Source organism: Lynx canadensis, chromosome E1, assembly GCF_007474595.2.
Source record: "Lynx canadensis isolate LIC74 chromosome E1, mLynCan4.pri.v2, whole genome shotgun sequence".
In the NCBI taxonomy this organism is placed as follows: Eukaryota; Metazoa; Chordata; class Mammalia; order Carnivora; family Felidae; genus Lynx; species Lynx canadensis.
Window position 1 is genome coordinate 13,179,219 of NC_044316.2, and position 10,772 is coordinate 13,189,990.

General features: G+C 40.5%; 1 pseudogene; it reads left to right on the forward strand.

The window, feature by feature from the left end:
- The first annotated feature begins 1,463 nt into the window (after positions 1-1,463).
- LOC115501350 lies at positions 1,464-10,193 on the forward strand (annotated as a pseudogene).
- Positions 10,194-10,772: the final 579 nt, after the last annotated feature.

Here is a 10,772-nt window from a genome sequence, read left to right on the forward strand (position 1 = left end):
GATAAGTAGGGAAAACCAGGTGAAGAGGGGAGCAGGGGGGAGGAAGATGCTAGGCAGGGGGGACAGCAAGTGGAAAAGTCTGGAGGCAAGAAATTGTGACGTTCAAGTCCAGCATTTTTGGAGAGGTGAGTGTGAGTGCCACAGTGGGACCAGGTGAAGCTGGTGGAAGTAGGCCAGGGTCAGGTCATGAAGCACCTTTTGTGCCTTTGAAAGGAATTTTGCCTTTATCTTAAGAGCAATGAGAATCTATGAAGACTTTAGGGAGAATGATGATCAGATTTTCATCTTATAATGCCACAGTGCAAACAAAGGATATTAAAGGAGATTATTCAAGCATGGATGCAGGGAGATGAGTGAAGAGGCTGTTCCAATATTGCAGACATGATGTTAGCCCAGCCAGGATAGTGATGGTGGAGATAAGGAGTGGATGCATGAGAAAGAGATTTACATGGCAGCATCTTAAGGATGTGTTGACAGATTGGATATTGATAATGAGAGAAAGGAGGGAATGAAAGAGAACTCAGGTGTACGACTGGTACACCTGGATTCCTTTTTACTGAGCTATGGGGACCTACAGGGGGAGGGAATTGGGATTGGGAGATGGCCAGGGTAACATCATATGTTTCTTTTGGGATCTGCTGAGCTTTAAATGCATGTGATAAGTCTCAGGGAAGATAATCCTTAAGTAACTAGGTTACAAAGTCACCTACACCTGAGGATTAAATGGTTATCAAATCCATTAGAGTAGATGAGATTTTCTTGGTGGTATATGTAGCATTGTAAGAGAATAGTGTTGAGGAGAAAGCCCTGGAACATCAACATGAAGAGATTGACAAACAGAATCAATCAGAGTTAAGGAGGATGCCTGGTCAGGTAGATATGAGGAAAACCAATATATGTGTCTCAGAAGGTAATGGATAAGATTGTTTTATAAAAGTTGAGATATTGTCACATGTTAAAGAGAAGTGAAGAAAAGTCATTTCCAATCGTAGACATTCTGACTGTAGAGATTTGGAGTATAGGAATGGTAATTATTGTGATGAGAGTGATGTAAAGTATCTTTGCGGAGCACCCAGCAGGCCATGTATCATAGAAATATGTTCATTTTTAAATTCAGGTTTTTTTTTTTTTTTTTTTTTTTAATTTTTTTTTTCCACGTTTATTTATTTTTGGGACAGAGAGAGACAGAGCATGAACGGGGGAGGGGCAGAGAGAGAGGGAGACACAGAATCGGAAACAGGCTCCAGGCTCTGAGCCATCAGCCCAGAGCCCGACACGGGGCTCGAACTCACGGACCGCGAGATCGTGACCTGGCTGAAGTTGGACGCTTAACCGACTGCGCCACCCAGGCGCCCCTAAATTCAGGTTTTAACGGACACTATAATTTCTTCCTAAAATGCTGAAGACAGAGCATGACAGGAAAGAATCAAAACTGTTGTCTTAGAATTCCTCCTCCTGGCCTGCCCATCAAGTCAGAGCTGCGAGACCAGTTCTATGCCCTGTTCCTGCTCATGTATGTTACCACCATCCTGGGGAACCTGCTCATCATCGTTCTCATTCGCCTGGACTCCCGCCTCCACACGCCCATGTATTTGTTTCTCAGTAACTTGTCCTTCTCTGACCTCTGCTTCTTCTCTGTCACAATGCCCAATCTGCTGCAGAACATGCAGAGCCAGGTCCCGTCCATCCCCTATGCCGGCTGCCTGACCCAGATGTACTTCTTCCTATTTTTTGGAGACCTGGAGAGCTTCCTCCTGGTGGCCATGGCCTATGACCGCTATATGGCCATCTGTTTCCCCCTGCACTACACCACCATCATGAGCCCCAAGCTCTGTCTCTCCTTGGTGGTGCTGTGCTGGGTTCTGACTGCTGCCCATGCCATGTTGCACACCCTGCTCATGGCCAAGCTGTCCTTCTGTGCCGACAACATAATCCCCCACTTTTTCTGTGACGTGTCTACTCTGCTGAAGCTGGCCTGCTCTGACACTCGAATCAGTGAGTTGGTGATATTTATCATGACAGGGCTCATTCTCGTCATCCCATTCCTACTCATTGTCATGTCTTATGCACGGATTGTGTCCTCCATCCTCAGGGTCCCTTCTGCCAGGGGCATCCGCAAGGCCTTCTCCACCTGTGGCTCCCACCTCTCCGTGGTGTCTCTCTTCTATGGGACAGTTATCAGTCTCTGCTTGTCCCCATCAGCTAATAATTCTGCTGTTAAGGAGACTGTCATGGCCGTGATGTACACTGTGGTCACCCCCATGCTGAATCCCTTCATCTACAGCCTGAGGAACAGAGACATGAAGGGAGCCCTGGGAAGAGTCTTTTGTGGAAAGAAAATTCCCTTCTCTGTATGATGGTAACATTTGGTATTTTTACATATTTCTATCTAGTAGGTATAATAATATTGGAATATTATCCCAGAATTTTTTCCCTTACCATGGAAACTTTCTGCCAAAATCACATACTAAATAATTATTCAATATGTAAAAGAGATGAAGTGGAGGTGTATAGTTGAAGGAGGGAAGAGAGGTCTTGGTGACCTGCTGGCTAAGCCTTCTCTTTGTGTTTCCCCAGTGATCCTGAAAAAGTGTAGTTTAAAAACTCCTGTTTTAAATGATCTTCATGCCTTATAGTCTTTAACTAATTTATCATAGGACACTATGTTTTTTTTAAGCCTGAACTCTGCTTTGATTATGGTATAATTTAAAAATAATTCTCTATATCTTAGGTCAAGTACTAAATAAGCTCCACCATATCCACCTCCCAGCTTCCCTCTAAACGTCTCCTACTTACCTCTCTCTGCACAAGATTCACATCATTTTATCTCTTAAACCTTTTCCCCTCTTACTTATTTTCATGTCTACTCTGTTTTCTGACCTGGCCTGACCTGAAATGGAGTTTTCTAGCCCTTTGCTACAGGAATGTATTTGTCTTTACCTGGGAATAACTAATACCCAGGGGACCTAAAACTGATTTCCCCAGGAATGGCGAAAGAAAGCTGGAAGCTGGTAGACAAATTCAGAGTTTAAGGATACCTCTTTTCTGTTTGATATTTTGGACCTTATAAAAGAACTTTATATCTGTATGTTTACACTACCATCACCCTATGACAATTTCAAGGATTGGGGTAGATTATTACTGTTTCACAGACTGAAAAATATGGCATTCAATTACTTGTCAAGTCACCAGTGTGCACGGTGGAATCTATGTAAGATCCCAGACTAAGTAATTCTATAATTTCTTCTCTATTTCTTTCACTTTAGAAAGAAGGGGAGCAGCCATTAAAAACAAGACAAAACAAACCTCTCTTAGTCATTTATGGTATGGACTAGTTTTCCAACCTTGGTCCATATGTATCCTCAGCTGTCCCCTTAAGTTATGGCATCCAAACCCACCACTTTGATCCCCAGGTATGTTCTGGTGACTTCCACATCTCTATCTGAAGCCAAGACTCTTCTCAAGAGTTCCAGACCATTATTCTCATCTATCCATTGGATGTCTCTACTTGAGGGTTTATGAACACTTCAAGCTCAACATGCTATATTAAACTCTTTATGTTCCCTCAGGTCTGCTCTTTGTCCTTTATTCTACGTCTTGATTTCTGATGTCACCTTCTACCCAGTTACCTTAACAGCCACCTATGTATATGTATATATGTTCATAAAAGTCGATTATAGTTTATATAATCTTGCATTATACATTATCATTTAATATTTCATTTCTTGAAATATTTTATTATATTCATGAGGTAGCTAGCTAAGGTAACACTAGTTGCTATACTGGATAAATTCTGAAATCTCATTGCCATCATACAACAAATATATAGTGGCAAGAAAAAGATTAAATTAATGTACTTCCATCTGTAACAAAAATTCCATTAAAAAAGACAATGAAAAATAGACCCTGTTCTCAGTAGCAATGGGGATTATGTGCAAGAACATAAGAAGAAAACTTTAAAACTTTACTGAAAGATATAAAAGAATACCACAATAAGTGGACATTTACAGTGACCCAAGATGCCTCATTTTAAACGGATTTTGAGGAGTAAATTTTATACACTAAAATCAATCCATTTAAAATTGTGCCTTTTGATGAGTTTTGAAATGTCAATATTTTAACAATATCAGTTCTCCTCATATACATTCAATACAATCTAAATCAAATTCTCAAAGGAATTATTTTAGTGGAAACTGACAAGTTTATATTGATGTGTGTTTGACATATTTGACCACATAAAAATAAGCTTATCTAGGAGAAAAGATAACACAAACAAACTTGAAAGAGACGTGACAGAGTTACATGTCTAACAGACACAATATTAAAATTCAGAATATACAAAGAACACCTACAAGTAATATAAGAATAAAATAAACTGAATACCTCAAATAACCAAAGCAATCTTGAAAAAGGAAAATAAAACTGGAGGCATCACAATTCTAGATTTCGAGTTATATTACAAAGCTGTAGTGATCAAAACAGTATATAGTATTAGCACAAAAATAGGTAGTCAAGTCAATGGAATAGAACAGAAAACCTATAAATAAACCCACAATTATATAGTCAATTAATCTTCAATAAAAGAGGAAGTAATATACAATGGGAAAAATACATACAGTCTTTTCCCACAAATGGTATTGGGAAAACTGGATGGCAATATGCAAAAGAATGAAACTGGACCACTTTCATACATCATGCCCGAAAATAAATTCAACATCAAGTAAAGATCTCAATGTGAGACCTGAATCCATAAAAATCCTAGAAGAGAGCATGGGCAGTAATTTCTCTGACATCTGCCATAGCAATGTTTTTCTGCAATATGCCTCCTGAGGCTAGGATAATAAAATAAAAAATAAACTATTGGGACTACTTTAAAATAAAAGCTTCTGCACAGTGAAGGAAACAATCAACAAAACTAAATGGGGGAAGATATTTGCAAGTGACATACCTGACAGAGGGTTAGTATCCAAAATATATAAAGAGTTGATACAACTCAACACCCAAGAAACAGATGATCCAAAAGATCCCCATAAAACAAAAATGCAAATAATCCAGTTAAAAAATGGGCAGAAGATGTGAACAGACATTTCTCCAAAGAAGACGTACAGGTGGCTAACAGACACATGCAAAGATGGTCAACATCACTCATCATGAGGGAAATGCTAATTGAAACTACAATGAGATATCACCTCACACCTGTAAGAATGGCTAAAATCAGAAACACAAGAAACAACAAGAGTTGGTGAGGGTGTGGAGAAAGAGGCACATTTGTGCACTGTTGTTTTTTTTTTTAATTTTTAATGTTTATTTATTTTGACAGACAGAGAGAGCATGACCTGGGGAGGGAAGAGAGAGAGGGAGACACAGAATCTGAAGCGGGCTCTAGGCTCCGAGCTGTCAGCACAGAGCCTGACATGGGGCTCAAACCCACAAACTGTGAGATCATGACCTGAGCCGAAAGTCGGACACTTAACCGACGGAGCCACCCAGTGCCCCCACATTTGTGCACTGTTAGTGGGAATGCAAACTGGTACAGCCACTCTGGAAAACAAGATCAGTGTTCCTCAAAAAGATAAAAATAGAAGTATTCTATGATCCAGTAATTTCAGTACTGGGTATTTACCCCCAAAATACAAAACACTAATTCAAAGGGATACACACGTACCTTTGTTTAAAGCAGCATTATTTACAAGAGCCAAGATATGGAGGCAACCCAAGTGTCCATTGATAGATGAATGGATAAAGAAGATGTGGTGTATAAACACAATGGAATATTATTCAGTCTCTTAACTATAGAGAATAAACTGATGGTGAACAGAGGGATGGGGGAAATAGGTGATGGGGATTAAGGAGTGTACTTGTCATGATGTGCACTGGGTGATGTATGAAATTGTTGAATCTATATTATATACCTGAAACTAATATAACACTGTATGTTAACTCTACTGGAATTAAAAGAAAAACTTAATAAATAAAAAATATTAACAGAAAATTCATAAAGAACAAACAGTATGAGTATGAAAATATTCAATTATATTGAAAATTATAAAGGATAATACAGTGACCAACTCTGTGCCAACATTACGCATTTTCAAATATTTGTCAAGTTTGTTTCAGATCTTGATTTTTCTTTAAAAAGCAAACAAACAAACATACAGGGGAGCCTGGGTGGCTTGGTTGGTTGAGTGGCTGACTCTTGGTTTCAGCTCAGGTCATGATCTCACAGTTCATGAGCCCTTGGTCGGGCTCTGCGCTGATGGCCTGGAGACTGCTTGGAATTCTCTTTCATCCTCTCTCTCTCTGCCCCTCCCCTGCTGTGTCTGCTTTCTCTCTCTCAAAAATAAATGAATAAACATTGAAAAACACACATATATAGTTAGTCTACCATATATACTTGTTCCAAGTCTCAACCTCATCTTGTGTCCTAAAGCATGGTAAAAACACATGTTGTGTTATAATTTTACTAAATAACTGCTGATTCATAATAAAAAGAATAAACATAATTGATAAATTTATAAATGATTGAATTTCTATTTTATTTTTTAAATTTCTATTTTTATAACAAGATGCAAGGATAGAGATTTTAAAGATGAAATCCTATGTCATTACACCTGTGACATTCAAAACAAAAGCTCCAGGCTTAATTTCAAATTAGTTTATTTTTCTTATACTCCATCCATTGCTCAAATCTGTTCATATTTCATTTGTTCATATTTACATCCAATATCAAACTCTCTCTTCCTCATTCCCTCCCCCCACCTCTCTTTTTTCTTTTCTGTTGGAAAACAAGAAGCCGGGGGCACCGTAAGAATGTCCTGAAGGAAAAGGACAGAGCAGCAAGGAACTGAAAGCAGTTTCATTCCCAGGTGGAAAGCCGCAGGGACTGCTCATCCCCTCCAGGAGGACATCATATGGGTACCAAGCCAGAGATAAGAATGTTTTGTCTGGTGCCAGACATACTCCTGACCCAGTATGGAATACACTGCAGGTGCGTGACCTGTCCAGATGCCAAACACCATGTTGTATGTGCTCACTGTTATCAGACAAATTGCAAAATACGCTAGAGCCAGGGGACCGGTGCTTCGGTTCCTGGGGAGTCTTAGCCCCTGCTTTGTAATTCTCTCGTACCACACCTTTAGGCCGTCTCTCTTTCCTTTTCCTTTCCTTCCTTCTTCTTTTTAAAATGACTGATCTGTGTTGAATCACTATGTTGTGCACCTGAAGCTACTATAACACTGTATGTTAACTAACTGGAATTAAAATAAAAACTTAAAAAAGAAATAAAATGGCTGACATATTTGAGATAATTTTCAGACATCAAAACACATAGCCACTATATTCCGCATTCAGGATCTCCTAGAAACAAGAACATTTTCATACATAGTTACATTATCACACTTAAGAAATTTAACATTAATATACATATATTTAATACAATCTACATACAAATTTCCCAATGAAAAAGACTTGGTTTTTATTAGAGATTTGTTAACATACAATTCACATACTATACCATTCACCCATTTAAAATATACAATTAACTATTTTTTATGTATTCACAGAATTGTGCAACCATCATCATAATTAATTTTAGAACGTTTTCATCACCCACCCCCCCAAATCCCATTAACAATCACTACCCATTTTTCCCGAGAAATCACCAATCCATTTATGTCTCTATAGATTTGCCTCGTCTTGATATTTCATATAAATAGAATCATATAATATGTGGCTTTTGTGATTGGCTTCTTTTAATTGGCATAATGTTTTCAAGGTTTATCCATATTGTGTATGTATCAGTACTTTATTGCTGAATACTATTCCATTGTATGGATATATCACATTCTCTTTATCCAGTCATCAGATGATGGCAGTTTCCACATTGGGTCTATTGTGAATAGTGCTGCTATGAACATTCATATACAAGTATTTTTTTTTTATAACTTCTGTTTATTTGTTTGTTTTTGGTAAACACAAGGGGTGGAATTGCTGGATCATATGGCAATTGTACGTTTAACTTTTTTGAGGAATCACCAGACTGTACCACTCGCCTTCCTCCTTCCCAATGACCCCCATCTTCTACCCTCCTCCCAGAGCATGCACTATACCTCAGCCACACTGAATTTCCTTTATTTTTAAAAAGCTCCGGGCTCTCTCACCTGAGTTTTTCCGTATACTATTTCCTCTCTAGATACTTTTATTTTCTTTTTCTGGAAAACTCCTCAGATTCGCTTGAATTTCCTTAAAATACAAAACAAAACAAAATAAAACATGTCTCCTCTGACCTGACAGATAAAGGTGTCCTTGATATGCACTCTTATCACATCTTTAAATCCCCTGTGAGGACATTTGTAATGCTTGGTAGGAGCTTGTTTAGTTGCATGTCTGCCGGCTAGACTATAAGCACTTTGAGGGCAGGCAAAGAGAAATACGTGGCTCAGAGCGTTGCACATGGTAGTTACCCAGTAAATATTTTTAGAAGGAATGCATTAATGATGTAATAGATTAAGTATTTCCTGGGTGGGTCAACACAATGCTTGCTATCATGGAGTTTAAAGCCCACCTGAGAAGAGAAGGTTGGTATATATGGAAGTGGTCATTGGACAACATCTAATAGCGGTGGCCAGATGCCACAGTATTTGACTCTGATAACTATTGTAGAAGGCCAGATCTTGCAAAAGATAGAGAAGGGAGATATTAGTGTGGGCTTTAATGGTTGGGGAAAACTTTCCTGAGAAGATCAGACTTAGAGTGAACCCAGAGTTCTGTCTCAGGGTTTAGAAAAATGCAGACGCAAGGGTGGGGCAAGCACGGTTTGATACTAATAAGTTTCTTTGGGACCCAGGGATCCCAGGAGTCAGGCCATTATAGAAGAGAGTCAGGAGACAATGGCAGAGACTCCAGCCTAACATGCATGATGGAGAAGTAACAAACAGGAAGCAGGTTCTGGAGCCACACTCAGAGAAGCTGGGTAAGCTGGGAGGGAGTTCAGAAGAGGTAGTTACTTTAAAATCCCGTGCAACAGATGTTAAGATTCCATAATTCTGTAGTGCAGTTCTTGCAGGATGATTTAGAAGTCGTCAGCTTCATTGTTTTCCTCTCTCAACAGTGATTCCCGTCTCCAAATGCAACTGGGAATCACCAGAGCTGTTGTTAATGGGAAAAAATAAATCATATGTTTGTGGAGTCCTTTATCCTTTGCAAGTGCCAGTCATTCCAAACCCACAGTTCTGTAAGGTGTGTAAGATTCACTGATGATGGAGTGTAAGGTTGCAAAAGTTCAGCAGTTTGACAAGGTTACTGGCCTGTAATGATGGAGTCTGACTTCTGTTGGTTCCTAAATATCTTGCTTGGGACTGAGGTAAACAGGGTATAAGAGACCATTTGGGGAACGCCTCTCCATGAAGCTGGCTTTCCTCACCCTCCACAGAGTTATCCTAATATTAATATCTTTAGCTAGGGATAGATTCAACTCATAACTTGAGAGGAAATCCTCACTATTGGGTTCCAAATATTTGTCCCTTCTGGGCCAGTAGCTTCTTCTATCCCACAGTGCTCCTTTACCTTTTCTCTACCTGTACCAACATGCTGGGCTCGTGGGTGAAAGGGAGATGAGGGCAGGGGTACTTGGGAAAACACTGCATCCTCATCACAGAACTTGATGATGACAGTGGTCTTACTAATACCACACTTCGTCTCAACTTACCTTGGCATGATAAATTAGGTACTGCTGTGTTTCTATTAAGCTGATTAGGGAATTCAGACTAAGGGAGATTAAGCTTCTTGGCCAAGGTCACAAAGCAGGTATGGGGGTAGTAAGGTGACCCCATGCTGCCTGGCTCCAGGGCCCACCACTTAAATACTGTAAACACACACTGGGGTCCTCCCAGCCTCAGCCACGTCAGCTGCTGTCCCCAGAATGTCCATTTCGTTCTTACTCTCTTCTAACTCTTGCTTCCCTGACTAATGTCTCCTGAGTCAATCAAGTCTTAAAAGGGAAAAGAGACAAGCTTTTCACATGGGTTGGGGTAGCCATTTTTCCAGTAGTTCCAGTGTTAGGAACTACAGTGTTGGGGTCTAGCGCCTGCAGATGATGAGAGAACATCTATTGACTTCTAATCTGAAGCAACTCAGACCTTCGTGTCATTCTGCAGTTTGGGCAGACCCCTGGTTCTAAACAGCCCCCAGGCTGAGACGGGTATGGAACACGGGCTCGGATCAGTCTGGGCTCATCATCTCTTTCCCTACACCCACTAAGGTGGGTGGCTGAGAGGGTGTGTAAGCCGGGTAGGCGGACAAACAAATGGGTTTTCCTTTGGAGTAGGAGTGCTGGGTGCAGACCAGCGAGAAGGATGCGGCTGCTGATGGGTAGGTGGGGGTAGAGCTGCCACTTGGTTTTGTACACGCCTTCTTCCAAGTAAAGCTTGTGGAGGGGAAGCTCAGGAGAACAGCTGAGTGCTCGGGTTCTGGTGGCCCTTTGATCTGTTTACGTCCCAACTGCTCCCTGGCTACAATCTTCTTCAGCCTCAATGGGGGACTCACAAGGGGCACAGACCCCATGAAGGTGAAGGAGAAAGCATTGTGGGGAGGCTCAGATTAGGGGACTTCACTGCTGTGCTTGCTGTGGTGACCAGACCTTTGCTAGAGTTTTATCTCCCCCTGTGTCTGGCCCCATTGGCTTCATTAGAAGACTGCCTCAGCAAAGTCTCCCAGTTACTTAATAGGCCAGCATGCCTGGGATGATGTCTAGGTTTGGGTTGTGATCAAGTGCT